Source organism: Petromyzon marinus, chromosome 19 (assembly GCF_048934315.1).
Source record: "Petromyzon marinus isolate PM22_M1 ecotype Great Lakes invasive population chromosome 19, UKy_Petmar_22M1.pri1.0, whole genome shotgun sequence".
NCBI lineage: Eukaryota > Metazoa > Chordata > Hyperoartia > Petromyzontiformes > Petromyzontidae > Petromyzon > Petromyzon marinus.
This window is the reverse complement of record NC_133685.1, coordinates 1,580,813-1,594,093: the sequence shown is the minus strand read 5'-3', so window position 1 is coordinate 1,594,093 and position 13,281 is coordinate 1,580,813. Positions and strand designations below refer to the sequence as shown.

General features: G+C 52.9%; 1 protein-coding gene across 2 annotated transcripts in view; it reads left to right on the top strand.

The window, feature by feature from the left end:
- The first annotated feature begins 5,053 nt into the window (after positions 1-5,053).
- Positions 5,054-13,281, top strand: part of LOC116943950 (uncharacterized) — a 31,800-nt gene continuing 23,572 nt past the window's right edge. For both annotated transcript variants that reach the window (XM_076068039.1, XM_076068038.1), the window contains exons 1-2: positions 5,054-5,776; positions 6,388-12,691. The gene's annotated coding sequence lies outside the window, so the exon portion shown is untranslated. The remainder of the gene's footprint in view (positions 5,777-6,387; positions 12,692-13,281) is intronic.

Here is a 13,281-nt window from a genome sequence, read left to right as displayed (position 1 = left end):
CCTCCTGAGCAACAATTTGCCAAGCGCATTAGCCTCTGATGCTCAGATGTTTGGTGGTGGAGATGCAGGGTAATTCTTCTTTAGATAGAGGGGCATTGACACTAGGATGTCTCAGTGATCCTACACACACACATGCACGCATGCACATACAATACATACAATATGTACATACATACACACACATACGCCCAAGAACAGACGCTCTGACTCGCAATCCATATCCCCGTCTCACATACACACCCTTCTTACTTCTAATCCTCCACCCCCCTCCCCTCCCGCCACCACCTGAATTTCAAATGCGAATTCACTCATCGCACCTCGCTCATCATTGCCTAAACGTTTCATGAGACGAGTACGGGGGAGGGAGGGAGGGGGGGAGTGGCCGAACCCCGACGGTTCCTGCACTGCGCTCGGGAGTCAGCGACTTGAATCGCATTCCTGGCCACGGCGAACATCGCCCCCCTCACCCCCCTACACGAATGCGCGAGGTGAAGTATGGACAAACAACTGCCACGACCGACGCGGCGTGGAAGAAGGCATCGTCCATCAGTGGACTATGAGCACAGCCTCCTCGCTGCAGTCAGCACAGATCGCTCCCGCTTGGTCGAGCGTTTAGGTGTCTCGGTGTCGTGGTGGTAGCGGTGGTGGTGATGATGAGCCCTCGTGTCTTATCCCAGGGATTTTTTATTTGCTATCGTAAGACAAAAGCACAATGCCGGCCGGGCTGAGCCGAACCGGTGCTTGGTCCTCACCCAGCCCGCACTGGTGAAGTACGGTCAAACAATCCCCCACGACCGACACGACGCTTGGTGAGGCCTTCACCCAGTAGCGGATTAACAGCGGTGGCTGTAAATGTGCATTGTTGTTGTTGTACAAATGTATTCAACGTTCACGCGCCTGCGCTGCTCGGCGTGCGCTGCCGCTAACTCGCCGTCGCTTGAAACTCCTCGCAGCCCTCGTGCGTGTACAGCGGGGGTCCGTCTCAACGTCGCAGCGACGTCCGGTACGACGTTCGCGCGCTCGCGGAAGGAGGAGCGCCGCGACCCGGCGTGCGCCACCTTCTTCTCGCCCGCGCCGCTGCCCTTCCTCGCGTGAGCCGCGCGTCACTGCAGACGAGGAATGGGTGCAGCTTGGAGATGGTAGCGGGGGGTGGTGAGAGTGTGTGGGGGGGGTGTCGTAGTGGTTTGTGCGCTGCGCTATGAACCACGCTCGCCGAGGTCGATTCCCGCTCAAGGTCACAAACACCAGTGACGATTATCTGAACGGGTCTTGGGCCTCCCCTAGGTCGACTCAGCCTCAAATGAGTATCTGGTCTGGTATGTAAACATTGCCACTGGGGAGACAAAGGCGCCCGGGTGTGGTCCTGGCCACCCAACCCCTCGTGTGCCGTCCCAGACTTTATAGGTAGTCGCTAACAGCACTTTCCCCAAACGCCTGTTGAGGCTATACGAGGGATATTTGTTGTGTGTGTGAGAGTGACTGTGTATAGGTTAGCGCTCTGCACTTCAAACCCGGCGAGCCGCGTTCATATCCAGCGCAGGGCGAATATAAATCAGTGTTGTCCTTCCCCCGCACCTCCGATAAGCACGGTTGGCTACGTACGATGCGAAATAAATTCAACATACATACAAACAAAATATCTGCACCAGTACTGGACCATTCCTGAACCTCCCTTAGGTCAACTCACCCTTAAATAAGCTTCTGGTGCCATGCGTAAACATCAGCATCGTGGATACAAAGGCATCCGGGCGTGGTCTTGGCCTCACCAACCTCCTCGTACGTCGTGCCATCCTTCGTGAATGCCACTGGCTAACAGCGCTTGTCCCAAATTGTCCGTGCGGCCTACACGGGGAAGCTTTGCCTTTGTGAGTGGGTGGGAGAGAGCGGCGCGTTTGTGCGTCGTCGTCTCGCCGGCACCACTACTGGCGAGCGAGTCAGGGCAAGTTAATCAGATAGACAACACTAACGAAGGATAACGAATCTCACCGAGAGGCCGCGTGACTGGGCGATGACCCTACGGAAAGGGAGAGTGAGAGGGGCAGAGGGAGCGAGCGGGAGAGAGAACGCGAGAGAGTGGAGGACAAGACATGGCCAGGGGGCATGAACGAGCATTTGTCAGTCTAATAACGGCGGAACAATGGACGCTGCTGATGACTGGGGGGGGGGGGGGTGCATAGCGGAGGCTGGGGGGGGGGGGGCGACACGGGGAGGCGACGCGGGGAGAGGAGCGCGAATGAAGCGCGCTGGGGGTTTCGCCTCCGCGCGACGCGTGAGTGTTGTGCGTGCGCGTGTACGTGGGGAGCGGTGGCGCAGCGGTTAGCGCGCACGGCGCGACGGAATCGGCGACCCCGAGGTTGATTCCCGCTCACGGCCAACAACAACAGTGGCGAATGATCTCAACCGGTCCTGGGCATCCCTTTCGGTCGGCTCGGCCTCAAATAAGTACCCTGGTGCGGTGGACAAAGGCGGCTGGGCGTGGTTCTGACCACCCACCCCTCGTGTGCCGTGTCCGTCTTCATCAGGTGCTCGCTAACAGCACCTATTCAAGGCTATACGGGGGGATCTTTTTATTTCTCTTTGTGCGCGCGTGTGTGCGCGTGCGTGGGGATCTGTTAGGTCTATGCGTTTAATGAGTGACCACCGTGAGGTGTGTATGCATCGCCTGCGCACATTGACAGTGAGTAATTAATAATAGTTATTTCCGCTCGTTATTATTGCGAATTATTGCGAGTGTAAACCTGGTGGGTAACGTGACGGCGGTGGGAGCGGCGGTGGTGTGGTTAGCGGGTTGCACTACGAACACCGGAGATCCCAGTTCGATTCCCGGTCACCCGGCCACCACAGATGGAGAGTGATGTCTGAACCAGTCCTGGGTGCCTCATGCACATAGAACGTACACCATTCCGTGAGCATATTAAACCGGTCCTCTTATTTCTTCATTGGCTACCGGTCAAATTCCGAGTGGATTTTAATATACTGCTACTAACCTATAATGCTTTAAAAGGACTCACCCCGCATTACTTTATTTTTGCAGGAACGAATACATTCATATATTCCATCAAGGTCCTTAACATCTTCTGATCTCCAACTGCTCAGCACTCCCAGGTCTATGTTGCGCTCTTTTGGCGATCAGGCTTTTGTTAGCGTGGCACCCAAGCATTGGAACGATTTGCCACTTGAAATCAGGAAATCAGAGTCGGCTTGAAACCCATCTCTCTAAAGTGGCCTTCCCTCTTTAGTTTGGTCTGTTGCCCCTGGCTCTTGTTCTGTTTCCTGCTTTCCATGCGTTGCGCATTGGAATTCTAGGATGGAATGCGCATTACAAATTGTAATTATTATTATAATTATGATAACCGTTCACCAACTCACCCGAGCTTGGTGAATTATGGTCAAATGACCGACACGGCATGGGGAGGCCTTCATCCAGAAGTGAATTAATAAAGGGCCGCAAAGTTACGATTAATCACAATCATCGTCCCTTCCGTCAACTTAGGAGTAAACCATGATGCTGAAATAGATGAAAAATATTTTTTTTCGTATGTAAGTTGAACTTCTTTCGCACCGTACGTAGCCAACCGTGCTAATCGGAGGAGCGGGGTAAGGACAACAAACTGCACACATAAACGTGGCCATGCTATAATTATAATTCCACTATACCATGATCACTGACGTCTTAGAGAAAGGACATTGGTATGGGTAGAGACAGGGAGAGATACCGTGAGCGTGAGGCAAACCTTACGAGTAACAGGTTGGTTTGAAACAAATTAAAACACTCCGTAAGTGTGTCTCTGTTCTCACAAATTTCGTGCCCATTCAATTATGTTACTCTGATTAACATACATTTAAGAGTGCATTCTGCTACACACGTGTGTGTGTGTATCTATCCCCCACCCCCCCCGCTTTCGTTATAAACGCACGCTAATTTCATTAAATAAATTATCTCTGCGTAACGTTCGGTCGTCAAGTCACCCTCCTCGCCTTACGCGCATCCACGCGAGTGCGCGTGGAACGGAACGCATTCATCACCATGATGCAAGCGCCAAAGCATCGGCGCTTGCATCATATCCCGAACCTAGATCGGCGCTCCGTAATTGACTGTCACTGAGACCAAGGAAGGATCGTGACGGACGCGACGATTGGGGTTAACAGCTGATGCTTCGCACCTCCTGCCACGTGACGCCGCGCCCACGTTTCTCGCGGGATCTGCGGGCTGCCCCCGCTATACTGCACCCTTGGGTGAGTGCCAGGGGTTGCACCCTTACTCCCCGAATATTATACTGTACCGTCAGTACAAGGACTGTGCACGTCTGTGGGTCACCGCTGGACTCGAATTTGTGGCGCGTGACTGGCAGTGGCAGTCGTAACGAGAGGTAGCACTGGCAGTGTTCCTGGAGGCCACGGGCAGCAATGCCACATGGGCCCCCCACCCAATATTCCACCATTCACAAGCCCGCTGTGGGGTCCCCTTTTGTGTGAGGCCCCGGGGCAAATTGCCAATTTTGTCCTCCTTCTCGCCTCTCCTCTGGGCAGCCCTCTATACCGGATGTGGAGTGTGTGCCAGGCACAGGAACAATATCCCTGGGTCGATGGTGCGTCCAAGTAGGTGGGCACGTAGCCACACGTGTACCGTAGGTGGGTGGGTGTGTGCCGGGCGGTGCAGACATGTATCGGTCCGTCGATTAGGGCCGAGCCGGCTCAAACGAGAGTTCCTCTCTGGTTCACCAACTTCGCCCTTCTCCGACGCAGCGTGGACGATACGAGCGGCGCGCATTGCCGCGGCTGTCCGGGCCAGCGACACGGAGACCATTTCCTTATCCAGCACGGCAGCGCAGACAGTCCTCTCTCTATACCTCTTCTCGCTGTGGCTGTGGATACTCGTCAAGTTTTATACTTCAGTCTACAACAGTGAGCTGGCACCAACAATTATGCGGTGAGAAATTGATTCTTGCGCGCGTCCCGTACAGACAGAACCCGTCACGGGCATTTATTTCAAGACGGTAGCGCTGTGACGGTCAAACTTTACAAATTTTGGGTTAAAGTGACAAAGGTCTTTGGCGTGCCATGTGATTGACCCTACTTTTATATTCCACATGGATATTGCCGACTCAATGACTCTTTTGGGTTGGGCCACTTGATAATAATCTGGCCCAAAAATGTTTCGTGACAGCCTCGGCCACCAGCGGTAAGTTGAACAAATTCCCCCCCAAAAAAACTAATCTGGCAAATGTGTATACCACGCGTAATTTAAAACTACGTCAAAACACCATCGTCAGGGACAAGCACCATCAGGGCAAGTGTCCAAGGCAGTCGCAATACAGATGCAGGAAGACGCAAGGACATTGCTGTTCGACTATAAAAGTGTGTGTGTGTGCGTGTTCCTTAACGCTCCATCGTCGGGGCACGGGTTTGGGAATCGTGGACGTCGCGCCTTCGTGGTTTAGAAGCGCCGAGAGGAGCCCGTGTCTAATATTAAATCGTTTCTATTTTTGGCGGGGGGGGTTAAAACAAAAGGTACAAATAAAGCCGTCCCGGCAAGCGACAGGGAAGAGAGTGGCTGTGTCATGCGATCAGCCCTTCAACCTTCCACACACACAGCCCGCCCACAAGGGGCCCAATCAAGCCCCACTGACAGGCCAAATTACATTAGACTCCTTGTAGCTAGCGCAAATTACGCTGGCTGGGACGCTCCTCGGAGAGTGATTAGGGAGCGGGAGAAGAGCATGAGTGCAGGCGGTTCTTCTAATTATCACCGGATTGGCGAGGGATAAAGAGAGAGGTGGGTTGAGAGGGAGAACACGGGAGAGAGAGGGCGGTGGTGGGGGAGGTAAAAGAGCTAGGGACGGTGGGCCGGGTGAGAGAGAGAGAGCGTGCGATGCGAAGAGAGGGGAGCGAGACAGAAGTCGAGGCACAGGAGGGACGGTCTGGAGAGACTCTCCCTCATGTGCCAGGCCTAATTAGTTACCTGTTTACCTGCCGTCGTATGTGCTTGGACCTGGCGTTGCACAACAATGGCCGTGTCCGCCTGCCACTCCCAAAGTGACGGCGGCTCTGAGAACGGCGCACGCGACGGGAGCCGCCGCCGCCTCGCAGGAATAGCGAGCGGCGAGCGGGGCCACACAGCATGCGGTCGGCGTGGTGTGCCCGCGAGGTCGTCGTCGTCGTTGCGAGAGACCGGGAGGAGGAGGAGGGAGAAGTTGTTTTCGTTTTGCCTCCACATTGCAGGGCGACTTTTGTTGCGGCCCTCATGTTGAGGCGTGAGCCGCCTGGCCGGAGTGGAATCACGACACAACGCCACCTGGATACACGTCGGGTGTAGATGCGCCCAGCATTCGCAAAATGTACAAACTTTATTTCGTGTGTATATTATTGTTTTTTTATTTATTCCAGGGACTAAGTCGTAGGCAGAGGGAACGCGTGAAGGCCTCAAGCCTGGACTCGGCTTGGAGTGGGAAGTCTTCGGGGCAACGCGCCACCCGCGCCTGCGATTTTAAGGTTGTTTCTTTTATTTTGTGTGCAAGCGTCAACTCCCGGAGTGATGCGACGTTATGTTGTGTTCAAAACACGTTCGAAAAATCTTGAGTCAAGGGCGTTTGTGGAATCTTAAAAAAAAAATTAAAGGTGCAGCGCCGCAATTTCTTGCTCACGCCACTGCTGTCAGATGGCCAAACAACCAGAGGGAGCTCTCTAGAGACCCCGTTGACTCGTGGAGGATGTAAGAAAGAGCTGGATGTGCCCACACTTTATCCCAGTTCTACTGCTGGGTGGACAAAGGTGAAGGGGATTTAGGAAACTCGCTCCAATGATTCAGCCGCGCCGGAAGTTCAGTTCAGTTTCAGTTCAGTTTATTTTGGTATAGGCCCGTGAGCCATTCGACTCTTGAATCGGGTGCAACCACAACAAAAACACGAACAAGAAAAACATCTTAAAGTAACTATGTGACTGTGCAAACAGAAAATACATGGAAAAAACAGCAAATATATTCCTGAAAAAAGCACCGTACACACCAACGCTGTGTGCAAAAAATCCCAGTGGGATGCAAGTCAAACAACAACCACAAGAAAACTTAGAATAAGGCCATCAGTCTAACTCCGTACTACAACAAAACAAACATATCCAAACCAAAAAAAGTTTTCTAAATAAAAAAATAAAGCCATAATTGCAACGTAACAGTGATCACAAGGACTGTGACCGAATTTTTACAATAAACTACATAAATAACATGTAACACCAAATCCTAGAGCCATAGCTGGCTGCACGAGTTACTCCACAACAACAGAAGCATCGGTCGGAGTATCAAATTTTTCAATGCACCTTTAAGTTTAGCACGCCAAATCAAAATACAGATAATACTTTGCAGCGTCATCCGGAGCGAAACATTTTATTTTACGCCAATGAATAGCAGTGGCAGCTAGGGGTGTGCAACTCCTCTAGAGCAGTTTTGAGAGAAGGTGCCGCTGACCGTGACACCACCGTGGCAGCCTCCCGCGACAATTTCACGAATATTCGTCACGCGGCGGCGTGAAAAACGCCTGGCAGGTGACGCGGGGTCAACCGCGACCTGGCGGAGAGAGAGGAGAGGACCGAGAGGGCACTCGGTGGCTTGCGCGCGGCCACCCGTCCCCTCGCCCGTAACACAACCGCGCTGATCGACGTCGCGCGGTAACGAGACGGAAGGATCCCTTCGGAAATCTCGCAGATCAGTGCCGTTGACCCTGTGTGTTGGGAGGCGGGTATCGTGCAGAGCTCTCTTTACCTCCGAGATCCCTTTCATGAAGTGACATCTGGTACAACAGGGTAAGGGGGTCAGCACTTTCTCACCCGCTCTGCGTGTGAGAGTGACGCTCGTTGCACGACGGTCGAACCGATGTTTAGATTCTCGGAGCTGGAATTTTTTTTTTGCCCAATTAAGTGCAGGACCAAATTGAATGTGATGTGACTTTTTTTTTGTATCCGGTCATTGGTGACCGGGCTGAAACTCACTGCACCCAACTCACTGCACTTGAGAACCCGGTTTAATGGCAGGTGGCACGGACCTTGATTTAAACCCTGGAACTCGGTGGTGCCGGCTCAGAGCTCTGACCTCTGATCCACCCAACCACCTATACATTGACGCAGCCCCTGCCTTCTCATTTACATTCACACGAGGGCTCCTGCGATGCCATGTTTAGCGATGCTAACTTAAATTTAGCGATTATCGCGATAACTTTGCAACTGTGTTTCGCATTTATCCGTCTTGTTTTTGCGCCCTGATGCACTTCAAGTTCGGGTAAAGATCGCTTCATTGTCATTCAACCTCCGCTCACTCAACAGCGATCCTTTTTTCCGAGCAAGTTGTCAGAAAACGATGGCGTCATCGTATCGCCATGACGTAAATTATTCCAGAAAATGTGCCACAAAGCGCTCGTTCAATGAGCATTATCCGTTTCGATTTGCTTTGATCACGATTGTGAACTTACATTTTTGTAGTGTCATAAACATTTTGACAGGAAATTAAATCTTAATGAGCAACGGTAATCAGAACGTAACGATATTTTTCTAATCGGACGATGCTTTTATTGTGCATCCTGCGACGTGCTGCATACACGTCGAAGTGTCGCCCGATCGCGGCAAAGCCCGTTTCACGATGAATGTTGCCTAGCAGACTCCGCAAATAATTAAATTCCAACACTTTTTTTATGATGAGAAAGCCCATCACAGCAGGAGCTCGCGTGCAGGCTGGAAACAAATGTAAATAACAACACGCAGAGGTGTAGGTGATGGAGTGGGTGAGCGAGTGGATGGGCGAATGAGTGAGCGGGTGGGCGGGTGAGTGTGTAAATTTACAAATATACAAAATGGTGTGTTGCTCACAAACAGCAGGAGGGCAACGCATGAGTCCCAATTCATGTGGCTTGTGTGCATGTCACGCAACCACCCACATTGCACGTACAACGCTGTCAGCCTTGTCCAGACCACTAGCTCATGAGCTGAGCGTGTGGCCGCGTTGTTGACTCTCGCGGTGAAGGAAAGGAAAAAAAAACCTATGGGGTGGTTGGTATGGAGACCCGGAGCGATGGGTGCAGGCGAGAGCCGTGCTGCCTGACGTCACTCTACCTGTGGAGCGCCGAGCGGAGCCGAGGTGGAAGCTCATTTCTAAATTAGGCGACGAAAATAAATACACCCGAGTGTTTGCTCGGGGAGGCTGAGGAGCGATGGAGACGTTTACTGTACGCGAGCGAGAGAGCGAGGGAGGGAGGAAGGGAGTGAGCGTCGAGCCTCTAATTGACGTGTCGCCAGAGTGGCGATTACGCCCATTTGCCCCTCGAAGAGAACGCACCCGCAATCTGCTTGCGTGCCCACGTGTTTGACAAATACCCCCCCCCCCCATTGTGAGTAATTTGTTGGCATTGTGAATTATGATCGTATTGTGTGCGCACGCAACGCAGCCTTTGCTGCGCTGCGAACCCGGCCACATTGCTTCGATTCAGTATTGGGTGGTCTTGACCCTCCCCTAGGTTAACTTAGCCTCAAATGAAAATCTGGTGTCTTGGGGAGACAAAAGCAGCTGGGCGTGGTGCTGGTGACACCACCCCATCATGCGCTCTCCAGCCTTAATAGGTGCTCGCTAACAACACTTTGTGTGTGTGTGTGGGGACCAGGTGCGTAGCAATTAGCACTACCAACCTTGTGACACAATTTCAATTCCAACATTCTCAGCCATGGCCAACATCAGCGGTAGATCTCTGAACCGGTCCTGGTCCTCAGTTTGACTTGGCCATAAATGAGTATCTGGTGCGGTGTCTAAGCATCGGTACTGTGGGGTTCATGCCACACCACCCCTTCGTGTACCGTACCGACCTTCATAACTGTTCGATAACAGCACTTGCCCTTAAAGTCTTTTAAGGCTACACGGTGGGATATTTTTCTTTTGTGCATATACACACGCGTGTGTGTGCACATGGGTCTGTGGCCATATGTGCAGGGTACCTGACCCACTGCTTAAAATTATTAAGGGCCTTCGTGGAGGTGAGCAGGTCCAGAAGTCAGAGCTATTCCCTGTTCAACTTTCTACACGAATCTTCTCTGGCCCCTCGACTATTTTAACATTTTTTTCATCCAGTAGTTTGAGATCTTTTCAATGGGAGGCTGATTGATGCCCGGGTGCGGTCAAGAGATGGCTCTCTACTGGTTAACCATGTTATGTTATGCTAATGAGTTGTAATTGCTGCTTACTTTGAGAATGAGTTGGAGGCTCTGCTGCTGAATTTGGAGCATGCCACTAAGTGGTGGGGCTTTAATGTCAACAAGAAACTCCAGGATACCTCGGCCACAGTTAAGCCCTCTCTTCTTTGTTCTTGCAAAGTGTAGGCTACTTTGGTTGGAGGCACCAAAGTAACACCTGCACCAGTTTGAAGCATTCAGGCTGGGCCTGCCTGTGATCCATTACACACAACACCTGGGTCTGTCCTGTGACCGCCCGTCAGCACCGAGCCTTCGACGCTTCACGTGGCCTCCAAGTGCACCTAGCGTGGCACAGGCCATGCGGTGATGTCATTACCATAGTGGTGAATGGTGGCTTTTGTTGTTTCCTTTTGTGTGTGTGTGCATGCACGGGTGTATTGTGTGGTGCCTCGCATCTCCTGCCCGCCTTCATAGGTGCTCGCTAACAGCACTTGCCGAAACAGTCTGTTAAAGGCGATACAGGAGAGCTTCGTCTTTGTTTATTGTTCATGGCAACAGAGAATGTATTTACCATGATTCTACACACACACACGTACCAGCTGCGCATTCACATGCCCAATTTTTATCGTCATCTATGACCAAGGGCAACGAAGGAGGGGGAACCTACACAGCTAATGATTCTGAAATGTCAGAAAAATATTTAAATTAAAGATGTAAAAAAAAAACATTTTTCAAGTGAAGACAAAACCCATGCATTGCTTTCCGCACGGCATCCAAAGCAAGCCTTGTTTGTCTGCGTATCGCATCGCATGCCAGGGAGAGAAGGAGAGAAAAAAAAGCTATTCGCACCTTCCGGAGAGGTGTCAAATCATCAGAAGGTGAGATGTCCCAGAGTGCGGTAGACACGGATAACATCACGTCTGCCTAATGGTTGGAGGCACCAGAAGAACGGCGGCCCGCACCGCCGGGCACCAGCGCCGGGGAAGCCGGGTGCCGTCCCTCTCCCACGTGGCGCTCGGAGCTGCTGGCTCCCAGCCCCTCACCACCGCCGCCACCGCGAGTCTCCGAGTAGCGGCTTCCGACCGTAAGCGCCGAGCCGCTCTGCGGGTTTCGCGTGAGAGCCGCCAAACCCCCCAACTCTCCCCATTGCCGCCGCCAGGCCTGGACGAAAGCTTGGGTCGTAACGCGGCAGCCAAGAGTGGCTGTCGTGCACAGATGTTACAGTTGGCTGCGGGACGCGGTCGTGACACGAGGTGTGAGCTTGTGAGGGATACGGGGTCTGCGTCGTTGGGGGGGGGGGGGGGTTGCGGTGGCCAGAAATGGAATTTTGACATCGCCGTCCTCGTCAGTTGTCGTCCATGATCGCGGTGATCGTCGTTTGGAACTTTGTCGTTGGATCATCGTCAACATTAAAATTACTGATTTGACACCGGTAACCCAAGTGGCGAGTGATATCTCCACCGCTCCTGTGGCTCCCCCAAAGGCGAATCTAAAACTTCCAAAGCCGGGGGGGCGGCAGTCCAAAAATGCCAATATTTTTATAAATGGGGTCTCAAGGGGTAGGCAATCAACCCCCCCCCCACCCCCTTAGATCTGCCACTGGGGCCTGCCTTCTATAACCTACACTGATGAGCGTAATGAAGTATGGTCAAACAACCGCCCCCATGACCGACACGGCATGGGGAGGCCTTTATCCAGCAATGTGTTGACAATGGGTTGTAATCATTATTATAGATATTGATACAGTGCAAATGCGCCGCGGAATTTGGTAATATTAGCAGGCGGCAAAAACAACTGAACCACCACTCCACACCCCGCTATCGTAGCCGATTCACTTTCCTAAGCATTTGTCATAATTAGTTTAGATTAACTGCTGAAACGGGAGCTCATACTCCCCAAATGTTTAATTTGCGGAAGTGAGCGGGGATTTGTCCCCTGCTGAGGATGACTTCCCACGGCCGTCTCCGTCGGGCAGCATGGCGTGACCAAACTTGTGCACGTGCCAGCCAAGACGGCAATACTTTCACAATAAAAACCCTCGGAAGTTCCGTCCTCCGTTACTAAATATTTGCCGCGTTTTGTGCGACAGCAATAATGGAGTAAAATGCGCACACGCAGCACGACGCCGCGGCGTATCCCACTCGCCCGCGACTGGGATATAGGCAGATAGGTGAAACGGTCGGATATGTTACGGCATCGCGCGCAAATACTGCACTGTGTCTGGGTGGTTAATTGGTCAGGGCGGGCATGTGACGGTGGGATATGCGACATACTGAACCACCGCCAAAAAATACCTCCTCTTAAACGTAACACCTTCCCCTTCTTTAGCAGGAAATGTATTCAAACTTTGGCAAGGGTGCGCAAGTGTCTCCGCAGATCTCTGTCTCCCTGAGCTGGCGTTGAAGCCATGGGAGGGAGCGGTGCAGTGGAGCACCCACTCGGCTGGAGGAGACGATCGCACGCGCACGCACGCACGCAACACCGGCGTGATGCGGAACACCGCCTCGGGAGAGACCCGCTGCTGCTGACGGTGATTTGGCGTGCGTCCCCAAGCGCGCGGCCGCGGCTTTGGCCGCCTTGAACCTTTGCGTGACCTCCAAAATGTTGAGCCCTCCGGCAGGGGTGAATGGTCGCGGCCAAGAGTTTGCGTTGGGGCCATTAGCTAGCGGGCGGAAATTAACCGCCGTCTCACCCCACAACCGGCCCGAGCTGTCAGTTCGGGGGTCTCTGCCGTCTTGAGATTTGGTGTTCGGTGCCAAGAAGGATAAAATAAATATATATCCCCCAAACACCACAAAACAGGATTGCATAGGTGATAACTGGCCCCCGTAACCATTTGTCTCTTGCCCTCACTTGGCAACAAGTCTCCGCAGCGTTTTACGAGCGATCGTTTGCGGTTGTAGGGGGGATGGCGCGCCACCCGAGCGAGAGGGACCCGCGATCGTAGACGCGCGACCGCAGTGGCTCCGAGCGTCGCCGTGCCGCGTTCCCCTTGAACTGCGGCGCGCCGAGACGCCCGCGAGCGTTTCGCTCCGGCGAACGGGCGGGCGGGCGGGCGTTGAGTTAAATTGCAAATAACGGCCACTTAGAAAAGCACGGAGCGCGCGAGATGCTGTTCCG